The following is a 19,002-nucleotide window of genomic DNA, read 5'->3' on the forward strand; positions in this document are numbered from 1 at the left end:
TGCTCCCTTTAGTTAGTTTGGCTAAGAGTTTGTCTATCTTGTTGATTTTCTCAAAGAACCAGCTCTTAGTTGTGTTTCTTCTTTGTATTGTTGTTTTTGTTTCTATTTGGTTGATTTGAACCCTGAGTTTCACTGTTTCCTGCCATCTACTCCTCTTGGGTGTATTTGCTTCCTTTTGTTCTAGAGCTTTCAGATGTGCTATTAAGTTGCTAATGTAGGATCTCTCCAATCTCTTTATGCCTGTACTCAGTGCTATGAATTTTTCTCTTAGCACTGCTTTCATTGTGTCCCATAAGTTTAGGTATGTTGTGTCTTCATTTTCATTGAATTCTAGAAAGTCTTTAATTTCTTTCTTTATTTCTTCCCTTACCAAGTTATCACTGAGTAGAAAGCTATTTAGTTTCCATGAATATGTGGATTTTCTGTTATTTTTGTTGTTATTGAAGACCAGCCTAGTCCCTAGGAGCACTGAGTGGTCTGGCCAGCTGATGTTGTTCTTTCTATAGGGTTACAATCCCCCTCAGCCACTCCAGTCCTTCTGCCAGCTCCCCCACCACAGTCCTTGAGCTCAGTCTTATGGTTGACTCCAAGCATCCACATCTGCATTGATCAGTTGCTGGCTGAACCTCCCAAGGATCAGCCACACCAGGTTCCTGTCAGAAAGTGCCTCTTGGCAACAGCAATAGTGTTGTGTTTCATGTCTACAGGCAGGGTGGATCTGGAGGTGGGGAGTGTACAGGGAAGGATCTATGGCTCCAAACACATAGGTAGCAGAGGATGGCCTTGTCTGACATCGATGCAAGGGGAGGCAATTGGTCCTGTGGAGGTTCAATGTTCCAGCATAGGAGGATGCTGGAAGACTGGAGTAAAAGAGAGTGGATGGTTGGGGGAGCACCCTCATATAGGCAAAGGGGACGGAGTAGAGGGAGGGTGTGGGATGGGAGACTTGTGGAGTGATACCAGGGAAGTGGGATATTATTTAAGATGTAAAAGAATGAAATGGTTAAAGGAGGAGGAAAGGAGGAGGAGGAGGAGGAGGAGGAGGAGGAGGAGGAGGAGGAGTAGGAGGAGTCGTCTTTGTCCATGGTGATCTGATAGAGAATCACCACAACGTTTCACTAAATGAACATACTTTACCATGGCTGTTCTCAATAGCAAGTACTATGTATCTGATAAATAATTTTTTAAATGGTTAAAAGCCCATTAAAGATCTAAAACTATAAAAACCTTAAATCCTAAGGATGTCAAATATGATTTAAGATATATAGAGGTGAGGAATGTTTCATATTTCTTTCCCTTTATGTGCTTTTATTTCCTTGTGATTTTGGAGGTTATAGATTTGATGGAGCACTGAATGCTTATTACTCAGCCAAAAGCTCAGGATTTTAAGTTGTCTTTGGTTGTCCTCCAAATATAACTAAAAGATGCTTTTCATCAGGCTAAAACATCCCTGTCCAATCTATATACCTTCTTCTCTGAACAAAGCAAAAACATTTTTTCTCTGACTCCTTAACATAAAGCCATAGTTTTTGCTCCTGAGTCCTTGTATGCTGGCAACTCCACTTACCTGGTTTGAATACCAAAATTTTTGCTGTTTCATGAGCCAACTGATTATAGTTTCTCCTCTTCTTTGTGGCACACAATAGACATTTCATGCCACTTTACTGTGAGATTGGTTTGCTGTCTTGAGCATGGATGATTACTTCTCAGTTCTCCTGTATTTAACTTATTCTTCACATGAAATGTATTATTTCTCATGTTCTCATGCATAATTTCTCAGATTTTTCCTATGTGTATTTTTGCCCTAAGTTATTATGTACTGTGCTGTTTCAATGAAGTGAGTTGTGTTAATAGGTGACTATCCGCATATGCACTTATTTCTCCATCAATTTTGAAGGGAGTGGTTTTCTTGGTGTAGCTCTATTGTTGATGGTGCTTTTCTGTCCAAGCTTTGAATGTCATTCCATGCTCTCCTAGCCTTGGTATCATTAACCAAACACCTGGGTAGAATTCTGTTGCTTTCAGGGGCCTTTTTATGTGTTAGATGTTGTATTAACAACATTCACTATATTTTGCTTTCACTTTTTGACACCTTTATATGAAAGGTCAGGAAGCAAGCTATTCATCCTTACTGAAAGACAAACTCAAAGAAGACAAACAGCAGAAAATTCCTGATTCTCCAGGAAATATGTCCCAGGTCAGTAGTCATGTCCACTATTTTTCTGGAAATGTTATCTTTTAAGACAATAAAAGCATTTAATTTTCTGCTTCTGAAAAATTTTTTCACTTGATTATATAAAAGAAAAAGTTCAAACTAACAACAAAAAAATTCACATACTAAAATTAACCAGCCTAGAGACTATAAAACTCAGTGCACTTTCTGCAGTTACAACAGTAATTGAGAACAGAAGCGCTAAAGCCTCAGATGTGATTTGATGCTTTCACTGTTGAATATATCTTTATGATTTGATCCAAAACTGTCTTAGATTTTTACTGCTGTGAACTGACACCATGACCAAGGCAACTCATAAAAAACAATATTTAATTGGAGCTGCTTTCAGAAGTTTAGTACATTATCATCAAGGCAGGAGCATGGCAGCATCAGGGCAGGCATAGTGAAGGTAGACTGAGATTTCTACATCTTCATCTGAAGGCTGCGAGCAGAATACTGGCTCCCAGACAGCTAGGATGAGGGTCTTAAAGCCCATACCCACGGTGACACACTATTCCAACAGGGCCATACCTTCTAATAGTGCCACTCCCTGGGGCAAGCATATACAAAACACAATAACAACCAACAGCTCCCATAAAAACTTATGACAGATTAGAACTAAAAAATAAATATTATGAAAATATCCTTTTTATAAATGGTGTTCAGTACCTACATTCAAAACTAATTCAACCCCTGATTTTTAACCTTTTTTACTCTCTTTTCTCCATTTTCTACTGTGCCCACATGTACTTTATTTAATTTACATATATTATTGGCTAGATTCTGCATATGAATAGGAAGTTTGGTTTCTTCTTTCTGACAATCTATGATCTCACTATTACACATTCTAAATTCGTCCATTTTTCAGCAATTTTATGACATTTTTCTCCTCAGCTGAATAGTATTACATTATATATGTATGCACTTTTCATTATACACTCATGTGTTAATGGACAATTAGGTTGGTTCCCATACTTTGCACTGGCAAATAAAGAAGCAAAATACATGGGGTAAGAATATGTCTAGAGTGTGGTGTAGTATTCCCTGAAAATATGGCCAGGAGTGAAGGAGCTGGGTCACATGTTAGTTCTACCTTCAATTTTGTAATAATTTCCAAACTGATTTCTAAAATGGCTGTAATCATTTGCAACACACAGACACACAAACATATACACACACAAACTAAGAATAAGACTTCTTCTTTTATCTCCACATCCTCTCTAACATTTATGGTCAGACCAGATGATGACAGCCCTTCTCCCTGGGCTGAGGCACTATTTCAAAGTAGTTTGAATTTTCATCTCTGATCATGACTACTTTGTGCTATGTATATAGGCCATTTATCATTCTGTGCTTCAAAAGTGTTTGTTCGGGTTCTTTATCCACTTGCTAATGGGCAGGTTTAATTCCTTGGTATTTAATGTCTGCAATTCTTGGTAAATTGTAGATATTGGCCCCTATTCCGAGTGTTACTATTACAAATTTTCACCCATTGTGTGGGTGCCTATGTGCCCCGCTGATTATTGTCTTTGATGGACAGAAACTTTATATTAATGTCATTCCATCTGTTGATATGCAGGGTTGTTTCAAATGCTGTTGGTGTTCTTTCTACTCAGTAAGTTCTTACTCATTCATATCCTGAAGGGTATTCACTACATTGTTTAAATTTTTATGTATTTGATTGTTAATAAAGTTTTTGATCTATATTAGTATTATATACAAGTACAGAATTTAAAACCACATTTGCTCATGATGAATTTTCCTTCTGAGTCATGTGAATTGTGATCCTGAGTGATTGACCTAAATGAAGCATCCCTATAAGATAAATAACTGTGTCCAGACATTTAATGTATGTCCTGTTTCATGGACATGTTTGTGAGACTGTTGAGCTATCCTGTTTTCACAGGGTTAGAACATTTATTATGGAGTGAAACTATGTTAGAAATCAACTTTTTGAGTGATTCTCTTTGCTCATCTAGATTCCCATTTTCCTTAAGTCTCCTTGTATCAAGAAAAGCACTGTCCCTGGAATCACATGGCAAAACTGTACCTCTTTCTGTTTCAGGGTCAGTTGACATTCTGGGATGTGGCTGTGGACTTCTCTCAGAGTGGGAATGTATGGACTCTGTTCAGAGGGCTTTGTACATTGATGTGATGATGGAGAATTGCAGAAACCTGGTCTCTGCGGGTAAGAACATTTGGTTATAGAATTGTTAACCTGTTCCTTGTATATTCTGACTGAATGTGTTGTAAACTGTTAAGAAGTTTTGGAAACAACAGGAGACTAAGGAAAGTTTGGTAGTATAAAAGGTCTTTTTCATGGTATTTAGCTTTTCTTTCTATTTTTCGTTTACAGGTGTCATGCACCCTTCATTAAGGTTCCAAGATGCACTCAGGAACTCAGTAGCTCATAATAATGCCACACACATCATTTTATTTCATTTTTTCTTTTACTGAAATGAGTTCTTTTCTCATAGAATGTATCCTGACTATATTTCCCCTCTCTCTACTCTTCTCAGTTCCTATTTAATGATTCTAGTCTCAAGAGAGCCAGAGCCTTGTATACCTGTCTTAATACTTGCTTTCTATCCATTCCTTCTAAAGGCCTAATGTGGTTTGGTTTCTTCTTTTGTTTCATTTGTTTTTTGGGAAAAAATGTTACACCTTATCATCCTTTGAGGTAACCTTTCATCTTCCGTCTTCTGAAGAGTAATCTTTATTTTCACTACTAAGTAGAAATGCTGTGAACATGATGTTAGATTCGACCCTTCATCATCTTTATGTGAGAAAAATATTTGAACGTAGAGACATGTATTCTATATATAATCAGTTAGTGAGCTCCATCCCAAACCTAGTTACTAATTCCTCAATTATATGCTTCGTTTTCCTTGAAGGATGTCAATAGTTTTGTGAGAATCCACTTGATCATAGAAAAAGAAAACGGTAGTCTGGTGCCAGTACTATTCTGAATATTTGCTGTTTGACTTATCTTAAGAGAGGCCATAGGGTGACAGTCATTTATCAAATGGGACAAGCCCAATAATCTGAATTGTATTAATTTTCAGAGAACTATTGTACACATGATGCTGTCCATAAACATGTAAAGACTGAAAAAGAATCTTGTCAGTGTAATGTTGCTGTTGAAATGCTTCATGAGCCCTCTAACAGTGCATGTTACAAAACAAGTAAAACCACAGAAAACTCTAATAACTACAGATGCTATAGTGACAAGGATGTCTCTACTAACTCATCTAAACCAGATGAACATATAAACATGCATACTAGAGAACCTTGCAAATCTGAAGACTGTGAGAAGTCTTTAAATTTGTTGTCCAACGTTACTCAAGAACAGAGACTCTACACATCAAAGAAAGAACACAGACAAGAAGAATATGGTGACATTTTTGGTTCAACGTGTAGTCTTTTGAAACAAACAATCTACATTGTAGAGAAACCAAGACAGTGTGTGGAATGTGGGAAATGCTTCAGTCTGTCTCACACCTTGCTGTACACCAGAAAATTCATACTGGAAAGAAAAACTACAAGTGCAACCTTTGTGACAAATCTTTTAACCAGTGCACACATCTTAAAATATATCAAAGACTTCATACTGGAGAGAAACCTTATGGATGTATGGAATGTGGCAAATCCTTTACTGTGAAATCAACTCTCACAAAACATCAGCAAATTCATCCTGGACAGAAACCCTACAAGTGCAATATTTGTGACAAATCCTTTACCCAGTGCTCAAGTCTTAAAACACATCAAAGACTTCATACTGGTGAGAAACCTTACAAATGCAAAGAATGTGGAAAGACATTTCCCCAGCTATCAGCCCTTAAAAGCTATCAGAAAATGCATACTGACAAAAGACATTCTGGAGAAAAGCTTTACAAATGCAATGAATGTGACAGAACATGTAGACACTATCCATCATTTAGAAGGCATCAAAAAAATTCATTCTCTAGAGAAGTTACACAAATGCAAAGAATGTGGTAGTCCTTTCTTGAATTATCACATACTGAAGTAAGACATCACTTCTGTAAGGAATGTGGCAAATCCTTTACTAGGAGCTCATATCTTAGAATATATCAGAAAATTCATACTGGAGAGAAACCTTACAAATGCAAAGACTGCAGCAAATCCTTTATTCAGCTTTCAAATCTTAGAACACATTAGAGTTGATAGTAAAGAGAGATCTTGCATATATAAGGAATGTGGTGAATCTTTTACTAAGTACACAATTCTTCAAGCACATCAAAAAATGCATAATGGAGAGAAAAATACTGTAATAAATAATGTAGCATAGCATTTTTCTGGTATTGTCTGCTTACCAATCACATTATACATAATGTAAAACTAAAGATAAGGAATTTGTGAAAGCCTTAAAAGATGGTTTAAATGTTTGAAGAGTATTATAGAGTTTGTATTAAGATAAATTTCTTTGAATGTAACTATGGGAAAAGCTTGATTTATTGTTTTAGTGTGTATTGTTACTTTGACTGTGTGTGTGTGTGTGTGTGTGTGTGTGTGTGTGTGTGTGTGTGTGTGTGCGCACACACACTACATGTATGCCTACAGCCTGTGGAAGCCAGAAGAGGGTATCAGATTCTCCGAAGCTGTAGTTATAGAGAGTTGTGAGTGGCTGTGTGATGGGAATTGAACCACTGTTCACTGGAAGAGCAGCCAGTGCTCTTAACCACTAACCCATTTCTCCAGCCCCTTGGCCAAAGCTCTAATAAAAACATCTTGTTCAATATTCTAAAATTCATAATGATGCCAGGCATTATGGTACTCACCTTTAATCTCAGCACTCAGGACATGGAGACAGAAAGATTTCTATGAGTTTAAGGCCAGCCAGATCTACAAACTGAATTCCTCAACAGGCAGGACTACATAACCCAGTCTCAAAAAAAATCATAATAAGGACAAAATATATTGTCGAGGAATCTTTTGTGCAATGTGTGGAAACTTCATCTATCAATAAAAGACTATTGGTCTATGGCAGGAAATAGGGAAGTGGACATTCTGGTATAGAGAACAGATTTCTGGGATTGAGTGTAAGGCAAAGGAAAACTTTACTCTAAATGCTGATTGAGATGGTTAAATGAACCTGAGGAAAGGTACTAACCATATGGTACCACATAGAAGAAATGGGTTATTAAGTTATAAAGTTGCAGAACAAATCCATGTTTATGGCCTAGGTAATTATTCATAAATAATTCAATCTCATAGGTGGTATTTCTATGAACATTGATGTGGGTGGAAATCTCATGGTTACAGATGGCATCCACTGTCAGGAATAAAATCCCAACTTAGAAAGAATCAGGCTTAGAGCCTGAAACATTCTGGGTACAAGGCATGAACAAGCATTCCCCAGAAAGAGCACATTCCTAGGTAGTAGATACAAGGATCTCAAGCCAAATGCATTTCACAGGCGCATCTCCTTTAAAATGAATGGTCACCTTGCAGTAAAACTAGCAGAGTTTAGTAAACAGAGACTGCTCCTTACCCTCTCATGGACCAGAGCCTAAAGACACAACAGCTTTAGCTTTTTCCATGCACAGCAGGGTTCAAGAACAAACTCAAAAGGCCCACTAGAGAGACCTAGATGGCTGAATTGGGGTCCAACTGGGAAAAGCCTATGACTACACAGAGAAAGGAACCAACCAGAGGGGGGGATGCAGTTAAGAACCAACAGTCTCCACAACCTGCTAGCTAGCTAAAGAGGGAAGCCAGCTACATATCCTGTTTGTAAAATGGAGAAAACTGCAATGACACAATGGGTCTGGATCCCCTATGATTTTGTTTCGCTTATCAGCATACAAGTGATTGTTCTTCAGCAATGATTACAATTTCATATATCCTTTTAAAAAGAAGTTTAAAACAGACTTAGATAAGAAGAGGACTGAAATATGGAATGCTAGATTGGAGACCATAAGACAGATGTTAAACAGTTGTTTAAGTCAGAGTAAAGAACCTTAAAAGAATTGAAACTTGAACAGACAAGAGTAACATAGGTTATGGTTACAGATGAGAAAAATTCACAAAAGCTTGAGAAATCACAATGGCAACCCATAGAGATACAATGTATTAAGAGCCCAGAATGTGTTTGGTGTTACTCTAGAGCAATCTCATACAACAGATTATGTGTTTCATTTTATAGAATATGGAGGATTAAGATATGTTCAGTTGTATACTATTGATAAATCTTCAGAATCTCAATGGGTTTCTGACATGATGTCTGAAAAGGCTTATTCTGAGACAGGACATGTCTTAGAAATGGTAGGTAGCTATGTGTAACCTTTCTTGAACACACAAAACAATAATATGGATGCTAGGATTCAAATTTTTATTTACTCATATGTCAGTTGATGGATATCTATGGTGATTCCATTTCCTCAGTGCTGTGAATAAAGCAGCAATGAACATGATGGGCAAGTGCTCAGTGAAAAGATGGGAAGATTTTGAAGTTAATAGCATGCCCAGGAGCACTTACTGTATATCAGCTTTCTCTGAGAAATCTCAGATGAATCATCTCAAAACACAGGATATTAAAAAGAGTGATAAGGGATGAAATGAGGCAGTGGTTCTCAGCCTTCCTCATGATGAGGCTTGTTAATAAATTTCCTGTAGTTCTGGCAATCCCTAAACATAAAATTGTATTGTGGTTACTCCATAAATGTAGTTTAGCTGGTGTTATGAATCATAATATAATATTTGATATGCAGAGTATCAGATATACTACCCCAAAAAGATCATGACACGGGATTGATTGCCACTGCTATAATGGAGGTGACACATTCAGTCCTGCAGAGAATCTCCCAAAGTTCATAAATAGGCAACTTAATAGTTTCAGGAAGTCCCTGAAACTGGCAAAGTTTACTAGTGCCCTCCTCCATCAAGCATATATAACTGATAAGGCCTACTGACACTATCAGACAAGATTAGCTGTACAGACGATATCAGACCAACTGTGAAGCAAACACTACTTGAGCTGCCTTGAGCAGACACAAGATAAGTCAAGACAAGACAAGCTACATGGAGGAGGTATTAAGTAGATTGAAAGACACACCTCTAACCTCAGGTGAGCTACCTGCAAGTTGTGGAGTTTAGCCATCACCCTCAAATAGTTATTCAGCAATTACTCAATCTTTGCACTTCTATCAATAAGCCCTCAATCACTCTATTAAACTAAAACAATAAAACTCACTGGTCCACTGAGCTTTAGAAATGATTCAGTGGTTGAAAGCACTGTCTGTTGTTTCAAATACTCACTTTTAAATCCCAGAAGCCTTGCAGGGGTATTCAATCCATAACCTCAACTCCAAGACATACATTTCTCTCTTCTGGTCACTGCACACACCCAGACACATATGGTGCAAAGACATACATGCACAGAAAACATCCAGATAAAAGAAAAATAGAAACCTCTTTGGATCACCAAGTTAGAACAAAATTGCTTCACAACTTTGGTTTCCTTTGGTTCCTTATCAGTGATAAGTAGATGTTTGTTACCTTTTCCACAAGAATAGCATAACACACAGTGCTGAAATTGGGTCACACAGTAGTTTTCATTTTTTCATATATTCCTGATTTTAGAACATCTATAGTGATTTCAAAATTTGGTTCTCTAGTTCCTACTTCCTCAGCAGTGTATGACCTCCTTTCCCCTCAGTAAGGTCAACATGTTATCATTTCTACTCGTGATGGTGACCATTCTAACTATGGTAAGACGGAAGTTTACTAAAGTGCTGGTTTTCTTTTCCCAAAAATCTATAGAACCTTTTGTTTTGTTTTAGTTTGGATTTGTTGGCGGTGCTTGTTTATTTCCTTTACTTTTGTTTTGCTTTGGTGGGTTTTCTGTTTTGTTTTACTACATAATTTTAGGGTTATAATATAATTACATTTCTCTATTTCTGTTCCTCCTGTCAAATTCTCTCATCTACCTATACCTGCTCACTTTCAATTCCTGGCCATCTATCTCATTATATGTTATTATATATATATGTATGTATATGCATAAAATATATATTTTCCTATGTATAACTTACTCAGCCCATATCATGTTATTTATATTATGTCATTATGGCTGGTCATTTGTTATTGGATAAACAATAAGGATACTCATTGCTTGAAGAGATTCCTGCTTCCAGTATTCCTAAGTTGTCTGTAGTTCCATGTGTAGGGTTGGGCCATTGTGGGTGTCTCCCCATCCACTTGGGTATGTCCATTGTTGTTCTTGCTAAGCTCTCATTTTGATATTCATGTCGGTTAGATTGTATGATTATATATTCTGGCATTACTAGGAAAAACAGTCTCACAACAAACACCCTGATATTTCTATCCCCTCTTCAAAAATGTTCCTGGAGCCTTAGGTGCAGGAGTATTTTGTAGATTTATCCCCTAAGCATGACCTCCATGACACTGCATTTTGATGACTTGTGAGTTGTTGTAGTGATCTCTGTCTATGGTAAACAGAAGTTTCATGATAAGGAGTGAGGACTATGCTTATTTGTGGACACAAGAAAACCATGTTTAGATTTCAGTGAGGCATTATGCAGGTTTAATAATGTGGTTGTAGGTTCTACTCCAAGATTCATGACTTCACCAGCAGTGAGTAGGTAATGATGTTTCCAGGACAAACCTTATATTTTCTTGTTCTTAAGAGTGTCTTAAGACTAATTAGAGAGCTGTTGGTTGCCACCAAGGTGTGGTTGCCACTAATGCACCCTTAAGAGTTACCCTGCCATGGTGCCATGGAGATCTTTGATGTGATTCATAGGCATCATACCTGTGTAAAACTGTGGGTGGCTCCCTTAGTTGGAAACATGCAGTGTGCTTCTGGCATCATAAAAGGAAGAATTTGCTTTAATTTGAAACAGACTCTCTCTGTATATTGCCACCTGTCTGATCTCACTATGTAGACCAGGCTGACTTTGACATTGACCTTGAGTTTCCCTTGCTTCTGTCTCCTGCGTGCTGTTTCTGAAAGTTTCCATGGCCTTGCTCAGCTATACATAACTTTTTCTTTTCATGTTTTGGAAAGTACCCAAGGATACTGTACAACCTAATTGATAGACATGAGTTATGAAGTGGATCGTATTTCTACTATTCCACTCATTTGGGACTCCAATTGTTATATATCCATTTCCATGTGCATAGAACATATCCAATTTAAACAACACTAATTAAATAATGTAAAAAGAACTACAAGTGGCAATGAGACTGAAGCAGTAATAAAAATCCACTGCCACCACCACCACAAAACACCAAGGCTACTTGAAATACTTCTTGACACAAAACAGCCTTCTGACTTCTTGATTGTATTACCTTATATTAAACCAGATAATGATACAACCAAAAAGAAATTACAGACTGTCGTACTCATTTAAAGTTTGTACTTTTTAGCTATTTTACATGTGTACACACACACAAACAGAATACATGCATGTTCTCTCTCTCTCTTTCTCTCTCTCTCTCTCTCTCTCTCTCTCTCTCTCTCTCTCTTTCTGTGTGTGTGTGTGTGTGTGTGTGTGTGTGTGTGTGTGTGTGTTCCACTTTCACCTCCTATTTCTTTGCTATTCTGGTCCATAATAGCAACAATTCTCTGTAGTGTTCATATCTATTCTTATTGCTTGGGACCCACTGAGATTAACCAGAGTCATTTGTGAGACTGTGGGTTTGGAGTTATGTGATGTGCTCGGCACAGGATAACAATTAAAGAGAGCAAACTAATCCTAGAATCTATCCAAGGCTATGAATATTGTTTTTATTCACCTAAAGTGATTGGTCTCTCCGAGGCTTACTACTTCCATCTACTAACCTAGACCTAGACCTGGATGCCTCTAGCCTCCATACAGTCCAATCTAGGCCTAGAATATTTTCAGCTTCTGAGTCTTGCTGCTGAATAATCTCACCCATTCTCAGTTTTTTCTGATCTCTTGCTGGCTGGTTCTACTCAGCTGTTCTGACTCAAGCCCTTCTCCAAGGCGACTGATTCAATTTAGCTTCTCTCTCTTGGCCTCTACTGATGGCCTCTGCCTGGCTTCATCCTAATTTGGGGAATACGTTCTGATCTTCTGGCTCCTTCTCATTCTCTGCCTTGTTCTGTCTTCACCTGCATGTAGCTTGTTCTCTCTTCAACCTGTCTCTGTAAAACTCTCCCAGTAAAAACTGCCTCCTTCCTCTCTCACTGCCCCTTACATATCTTCCCTTTCCTCCCTCTTCTCGTGAGAGTTAGACATATCCTACTCTGTCACATCTTTCTCTGATCACTCAGTTTGTCTACCCATCAATTAGACATCACTTTCAGACATGGGTGCTTCCTTCTACAAACTAACTTTACCTTCATTGTTTGGGATTAAAGGGGTGTACTAAGGTTGTGTCTGTATTCTGGCCAGAGGGATTAAAGCTGTGTGTTAAGAGCCAAGCTACAGTATAGCACAATCCCAGATTCACAGTGTGATCATATATCCTGCAATACTTGGCCAACATCTGAGGGGTAAAGTGTGGCCTTTCCCGTTCTTAGACTGACTGATGTCTTGTGTGAAGCTAGTGCTTGTAAGTACAGTTTCTGTTGCTTATTGATTACAGTAGTTTGTGGAGTCAAAAGCATGTCTTAGTCCTTCCTCCTTTTCCCTTCTTATTTCCTAACCACCTCTTCTTCCTCAGTATTCCCGAAGCTAAAATAGGATAGTATAACTCACATTTTTAGGACTAGTACCATATACCTACTTATTTTCTGCATCTGGAACAACAAAAAATTTCTGTTTTACCTCACAGCATGTTTAGCTTGAGTCACAGAAGACAACCCTGGTATTGAGTTAGTAAATAGACAAGACCACCATCTAGTGGTGAAAACAGTATGGCGCGGGATGAATTCAGCTCTGGGCTGGTAGCAAAGGGCAGAGCACTCAATTCCCCCTATTGATTTTCAAAATCTAAGATATCGAAATGTCTCTCCCTGAGGCAAAATTGCAGTATTTGGTTTGACTACTTTTTTTTTTTTTTTTTTTTGTATTGAGGATGAGATTCTGGCGTCTGAATTTAGTCTATTACTGTTTGGGGTAAATATGCAGCCCACAAGCTGGTAGTCAAATCAAGTGTTATGCTGCTGCGTATGTTTTATCGGAAGGGTTCAGAGCTCACTATGGGGAGCAGCTTCCTACTAAATTCGCGTCTGATCTATGTGGAGAGTCTGCAGACAGCGCGCAGGGTAGCCTAATTTCTAGAGCTGTGTAAAAGACACCAAGAGCTCCATTGGGAGGGACTGACTTCCGCGGGGTGGGGCCACTCACCCGGAAACAAAACGTCTATTAGGTAGTTGTTGCGGAAGTCTGTAGAGTGGGCGTGGTTAAAGGTCTGACGAGAGAAGAAACTGGTACTCGGAGTGAGGATAGGCAAATTGGACTGAAAGTCTGAAGTAGTGATGGCCTGTTCCCGGAAGGAGCTGTAAGTCTGCACCGTGTGAAATCCCGTGGTGCAAAGCTGGATATAGAAGACAGAAGTTAGGGTTTAGCGGGACCTGAAAACTAACCTAATCAGGTTCTGCGCGAGGCATCCTGAGAGTCAGCAGTCAGCCGCTTAGCGGCAGAATCGCATTTGCTCCCAGGTCAGAGGAGCTGGGGGACTGGAAAACGAGGGTCATGATTGAGGGCGATGCTTGTCGGACCCGTAGAGTGACAGAGAAAAACTGAGTCGAGTCTACATAAGCTGGAAAGAGTGAGTCAGATGGCCACCTAAAGGCTGCCGGGTTACCTTGTCCTGATTCTCTCTTGATCCCCGAAAACTCTCCTCAGACACAGTTTCCTGGCTGCCGGCCTGTGAGACTCAGCAGCACAGCATAGGGAACTTGAGCCTGGGGGGCCTGGATCCTACAAAGCTGCTTCGCCAGGGGAAAGGACCAGGGTGCAATCAGTTTCTCTGCTGTTTATGAAGAAGCAGACATTGAAACTCTGCTGTGGATGTCTTATTGATGAATTTTAGATGACTTAAACTAGACTAGTCCCAATTATATTTTTTTTTCATCAATCTTGTGGGTGCCAAAATGTTCTTCTTAAAATGCTAGGAAGATTGTGACCTCTAAGGGGATAGGAACTCCACAAGAAGACCAACAAAATCATCTAACTTGGAAGCTTGGTGCTCTCAGAGACTGAACCACCAACCAAAGAACTTAGACTGTCTGGATCTAAGTCTCCCTGGTCATATGTGCACATATGAAGCTTTGTCTTAATGTGGGTCCCGACCAACTGGAGCAGGGCCTATGTCAAAAGCTGTTGCCTACATGTGGAATATGTTCAGTGCTAGGGGACCGGGGGATACCCAGAGGGGCCCCACTCGCTCAGAGTAGAAAGGGGGGAATGGGAAAAGGATTGTGGGAGTGGGTGGGTGACCCAGAGGAGGGCAGTTAGTATGGTGTAAAGTGAGTAAGGAAAAAAACTATTATATTTGTTAAGGTGAAAAGGACAAAACTCTTGAAATTTAAATTTTTTTCACATTAACTCCCCTGTAATACCCGGGGACTTACTTGGTAATTGAGCATCCCAGGAGAGCTTTTAGATAGTAGTCATGAAAGGAGTGGCTGCAAATGTAAAGGAGTCCAAAGGTGCGAACCAGCACAACTGTCCAAACTCTTTTATTTTGTGGTCATTTGACAGTGTGAACTTGTTCCAGAAAAAGAACCTGCTCAGAAGGTTTTGTACAGAGACTGCATGTCACAGAATTAAAGCGGTCAGATTTCAGTGAGTGAGGATACTTTGTTTGCTATCTCCCTCTGTCCACCTCAGGGTCCTGGGAAAACAACTGTTTATCTGTGTTCCTGTGTAACTGCGTCTTGTATCTCACAGAATGAAGTGAAATCCTCGGAGGAATGACAAAAATTTTCATAAAATATTCAAACTTCTTGTGAATCTCTTTGAGAGGTATAAGGCTTCTAATATGTTTGATCCATGATAAATTCAGAACCTCACTAGTGTATAGTGCTGTCATCCCAATCATTCAGTTTGGTTTGTCCCCGTCAGTTTTTACTAACCTGTCATTGGGTATGGGCTTCCAGTTAAGGCTAAATGAAAATGAATTCAAAATATCTTCAGTATTGGGGGATCACTTTTGAATCCTCTCTATCTCCTGAGCACACTACTGTGTTAGCCATCCAGATGCTTTCTGATGAATCTCATGCACATGTGCAGGGCTCACTGATCACCGAGACCTGCTCACCTGTGGAGCAAAACAGAAACCTGGAAGGTGGAGAGGGAGGAGACAGTAGCTAAGGATCCAGGTATGTTGTAGGATTTGTGAAGGGATGGCAAGGGGATCAAGTGAATGTGGAAGTGGGACATGAAATCAGTTTTGCCACAGTCTGTTTCACTAGAAATAATTCTGGAGACATCCACTGAGAAAAATCTCCTTAGGATTGTCCTAAGTTAGAGATGAGAAGATTTTCTACAGCAGAATTGATATAAGGAGGCAATAAAATTTTCTTTTATTCATGGGAGTGATGCTGTCCTTATTCTATGCACATCACTGATCATGTCTACATTCCAGTATTAAACCAGCATTAAGTGGTTTTTACTTCAGTGATTTTAATGTATTAATACTCCAAGGTATACTTATTGTTTTTAGAATTTGGAGCTTTTGATATTGTAGCACATTCTCTATCTTTTAGTGTTAATTTCTCCATTCCTGAAAATAATACCAACACACTTTTGATAAGATCAGGAACTATATTTGCAGACAGGTAAACTCTGTCTATCCTGTCTTACCAGGGATACCTCCTTTTGTCTGTTGTCATGACAATTCCAAGTGGTTTCCATTGCTGTGATTGTAATATACTGTGAGATCACCTCTAGGTGTGATCCTCTTGGTATTTTCCAGCTCTGTGCTATTCCTTGATACTTTCAGGATGTCTTTCTGTAAAATATCCAAATAAGATTTTATTGCTGTCCATAGTCAGGGCATTTAAAGGAAATTCCTTTCACAGTATCTTGTATCTTTAGATATGAAATCAATTTCTGGAAAAAATATATTTTAAAATAATCTTTTTCTCCTTTTTTAGAGCTGTATTCTATTTATATCATTTGCTTTGGCAGTATTATTTACATTTCAAAAAATACTAAAGGAAATGAATTTGTTAGGGTCTTAAGCGTGGACACTTTCTAGGCAGAATTGGAATCTCTGTATAGTAGCCTCTGCCCTACAATGTGCATATTGGCCATTTCTACTTCTGTTGAGCATAGTGTGTTCATTTAGTTGCTTATTTATTGATTATATTATAATTTGGTTCCTTTGTAAGTTTTTCATAGAGTGTGTTTTTATCCATTATACTATAAATATATAGCTAAGAGCTATATTTACTGTATAGCGTGTCACTTCATACTGTTAATTATTGCTATTTCCGTGCATTTTTTAATTATACACAGTACTGTTTGTCAGTTGCCTCTTGTATCAAGTGTTGCCCCCTTTGTGTTACACTATAGGATTCACTATTTCAGATCACACATGACAGTCTATGATTCTTTGTATGGTACGAGAGACCAGAACCCAGGTCCGTGTTTTTATATGCAGCATGTTTGTGCTATTTTGGTGACATTGTCATGGTCATTGCTTTGGGCAGATTCTAGATCTGCTTCTCTGTTGCACCAAGCTGATCAGGAATCACAACAAGATACCTTGATCAGTGTAACATTTTCCTGTGTACCAAGAGATTATGTGCATCAAGATGAATTCTAAATTTCTCTTTACTATTTCCGTGAAATATATAGTGGGGATCTAAATGTCATGGAGTTTCAACTGACAAGACCAAGTTTTCATTATAGAGACCCTTCATCTGCCTGCTAAATTCGTTCAAGGAGTTTATGTTTTGTTATCTATCTAGTCATTCTTTCTAATTTTCCTATCTTTCTCTTTCCTAATTTTGTTTTACTCTTCAGTTTTTATTGATATCTACATATTTTATGTGTACAAGACTTTCTCATACATGAATAACTAGAATTTGCATCCTAGAATTGTAGTTGTGGAGAATTGGGATCCACAGTGTGGGTTCCAGGAAAGGAACCTGGGTCTCTGCAAAAACAATAGGAACTCACAGCCCTTGAGCCATCTCTCACTGCCTATTAAGTATTATTTATGAGAGTAGCAATAGTACAAAATGGCATAAAAACCAATCTGATAATTTTTATGTAGACAATGTTAAATCTTCAGTTAACACAGGCACTCATAATTTCTTAATAATCTTTTCTTTTATTATTACTGTATGTTCGTGTGAATTCCTAAAGATAAAAGTACAAACTACTCATTCTTTACATTTTTAGGGATGAACACTTGGTTTTAGATAACTATTTGGTGTACTAATCTCTGGGGGAAGACTATTTCTCCAGCTCTCAGATTGCTTAGTGTTTGATTAGAGTTGAGACCTAGTGAGTTTTTTCCTGTCCTCATTCTCATGTCTCTTGATGTTTTCCTTGTTCACACACTGTTTAGTCAGCCATGTTTGTAAGATTTCATGCATGGAGCTTTTTTGACATTTCTAAGAGACACAGTCTGACAGCAACCCTCCTGTTCCTTCGGCTCTTACAATATCCCTGCCCCTTTTTCTCACTGTACCTTAGATGCAGGAATTGTGTTGCTTATGTGTCAATTCAGAGTGAGTATCACAGCTCTTCAATTTTGACTGATTATGGTTCTGTGTAATGATCTCTATGTGTTATAGAAAAATATTCCTTGATGAGGAGTAAGAGCTACATTTATCTGTGGAAATAGGGAGAAATATTTACAGTACAGTTAGGATTATGCTGATTTAGTAAAGTAGTAGCTGTAAGTTTTCCTCCAAGATCTTTGACTTTACTAACTCTAGGGACACTGTCTAGTTTTCCAGTACCAGGTATTATTTCCCTCTTGTTGAAATAAGTTCAATTAGAAGCTATCAGTTGCCACCAAGGTATGCGTACCGCTCTTACACCTTTAAGGTTATCCTACAGTGATGAGCACTGTTGTGGTTCGGAGGTGTCATAACTGGGTAGGACTGTTGGTTGGCTCCCTCCTGTGGAAACTTGCATATTGCCTTCTGGTAAAATGAAAGCTAGTGCCCAGAGGGGATGCTGTAATGTCACATCCTTAAGGCCTGGGTTTTGTGTCCAAAGTGCACAGCTTCTTCAATAATAGGGACTCATCATCTAGTTACAGAAGGCAACCATGGGCAACTGCAATAGCCTGTGATGTTTTGGGAGACTTCTTTCCTGGTTACTATATTTACTTCAGGTTGTGAACCCACATCTGAAGGTTCAGAGTAGGAACTTCCTAGGAGAGAGAACATGCAATATCTGTCTTTCTAGATCTGGGTTACTCTACTCACTATGATCTGTTCTAGGTCCATTCATTACCTGCAAGTTTCATGACTTCAATTTTCTTTATAGCTGAATAATATTTTATACTGCATATATGCATTTTTACCTGTCAGTTGATGGACATTGATGTTGTTTCCATTTTGTACCTATTATGAATATAGTAGCAATGGACATGGGTGAGCACATATCTGTGGAGTAAGATGTTGAGCCCTTTGAGCATAAGCCGAAGAGTGGAACTTCTGGAGCATGTGCTGGATTTATTTAACTTTGAGATCATGTTTATTCAATTGCGGATTCTCCATTTCGATTCCCAGAATGGCTACATTTTCTGTTAACAGGGTTTTTATTCTATTTGGTTTGTTGTTTTTTTAATGTCTCTGGTTGTATTGTTGATAGTATCTTTTCTTTCCTGGGAACAGATAAAGGAACTGTTCTTAAGTACTGCCA

The 19,002-nt window shown here is 38.5% G+C and overlaps 1 pseudogene; it reads left to right on the forward strand.

Moving 5' to 3' along the window:
• Positions 1–777: 777 nt before the first annotated feature.
• Positions 778–6,521, forward strand: LOC116893483 (annotated as a pseudogene).
• The last annotated feature ends 12,481 nt before the right edge of the window (positions 6,522–19,002 follow it).

Source organism: Rattus rattus, chromosome 2 (assembly GCF_011064425.1).
Source record: "Rattus rattus isolate New Zealand chromosome 2, Rrattus_CSIRO_v1, whole genome shotgun sequence".
NCBI lineage: Eukaryota > Metazoa > Chordata > Mammalia > Rodentia > Muridae > Rattus > Rattus rattus.